Below are 1,772 nucleotides of genomic sequence, written 5' to 3'. Positions count from 1 at the left end.
TCAGGAGTGTGTGTGTGTGCGTACGTGCACACACGCACACACTCAGTCACTCAGTCGTGTCCGACTCTTTGAAACCCTATGGACCGTAGCCCACCAGGCTCCTTTATTCATGGGATTCTCCAGGCAAGAATACTGGGTGGGTTGCCATTTCCTTCTCCAAGCTTATCTGTAGAAACGTCAATACTCAGTCTTATTTTTAAAACAGTTATTTTCCCCTAAAGGAGGTGCACCATTCCTGGAAGTACTGCAATATCAGGTTGATGCATGAAGTAGACAGAGCAAGCTCCTATTCCAACCCCTAGTTCCAAAAATCCATTTAATTTCTCAGGAATAATGGGTCTCATCACAAGAAAAAAGAAATGTGCAACTATGTGCAGTGATGATGTTAACTGAGCTTATTTATGGAGATTATTTCATGATGTATACAAACACTGAATCATTGTATTATATACCTGAAACAAATATATTGTGTGTCAATTATACCTCAATAAAAAGACTATCAGGGTCTAATTTATGTTAACATTGAGATAATGATATAATTACCAAAAACTCCTAACACTAATAAAACATTACTATGTGCCAGGCCCTGTTCTATGTACTGGATCATTTAATCTTCACCATAACTTTACAAGGTAGATTCTGCTACTTTCCCCATTTCAATGAGAAACAGAGAGATCAAGTGAACTTGGGGTCACACAGCTAATTCATGGTAGAATTTTCATACAAGTTCAGGTAGTTGCAAAGCTCTGCATGTCTAGTCAATATCCAACTCTATGTCTTGACAGCAATTGAAGAAGGGGAAAAAGGCAAAACAGCTAAAACCATGAAGGAAGTGCATGAGATTCTGTACTGAATGAACCTTTTTATTTTGATAATTGTATGAGCTAATGTTTTGTCCAGTTATACATTCAAAATAGCTGAGAAAATTCATACCCTCTACCTACCCCAATCAGCCAAATTCTTCATGCCAAAATACAGCAAATAAGGGATACCAGATACCTGAGAAAAATCAAAGGGAAAAGCAAAGATCAACAAACAGAATATCCATCCATGAAGGAAAAAAATATAGAGAGTACAGAGAAAATGTTTAAATATTCTTAATAGTACCCTCAGGGATTACAAGATAATACTTAATCTATAAAAGAAAAAATAGTCTGCTAATAAAAAATATCAGTTATAAAAGGAGAACAACTTCTTGGAAAATAAATAAATGATTACAGAAATAAAATATTCAGTTCATCCATTGATTAAATTTTATAATAGTCATCTCTCAAGACTAGATTAATTATCTTGAAGATAAATTCAAGAAAATCTTCTAAAACATAGTGAAAAATAAACAAAGAACTCTAAGAACTAAGGGTGATGGAGAAAGAATGTAAGTTCAACCTCTGTCTAAAGAAATTTCAGGAAGATAGAACCAAAACAAAACAAACAAACAAAAACAGGAATAGTAAAAGAAAATTGATCTAGTTTAAATTAAGGCACAAGACTCAGATTGAAAAAGTTTTTCAGATGCTGAAAAGTAAAATAAATTTTGATGGTGGAGGAAACGACAATGACAATAACAAAATAACCTTAAGATGCACAGAAATACATACAAACATCTACTTCACAAATAATAAAATATATTATAATATAAATATAAAATATATTATAAATATATAATAAAATAATTTTGAAGGATATAAAAATAGTCCTACACCAGTAGAAAATTTACATGAAGGTTTTGTTTCCCCTAAAATTGTTCTACAATTTAACACAATTTTAATAAA

General features: G+C 32.2%; 1 pseudogene; it reads right to left on the bottom strand.

The window, feature by feature from the left end:
• Nucleotides 1-219: 219 nt before the first annotated feature.
• On the bottom strand, nucleotides 220-361 carry LOC128062663 (uncharacterized; annotated as a pseudogene).
• Between the last annotated feature and the right edge of the window lie 1,411 nt (nucleotides 362-1,772).

Source organism: Budorcas taxicolor, chromosome 17, assembly GCF_023091745.1.
Source record: "Budorcas taxicolor isolate Tak-1 chromosome 17, Takin1.1, whole genome shotgun sequence".
Taxonomy (NCBI): Eukaryota; Metazoa; Chordata; class Mammalia; order Artiodactyla; family Bovidae; genus Budorcas; species Budorcas taxicolor.
Note: the sequence above shows the minus strand (reverse complement) of the source record. Positions and strands in the feature narration are given on the sequence as shown.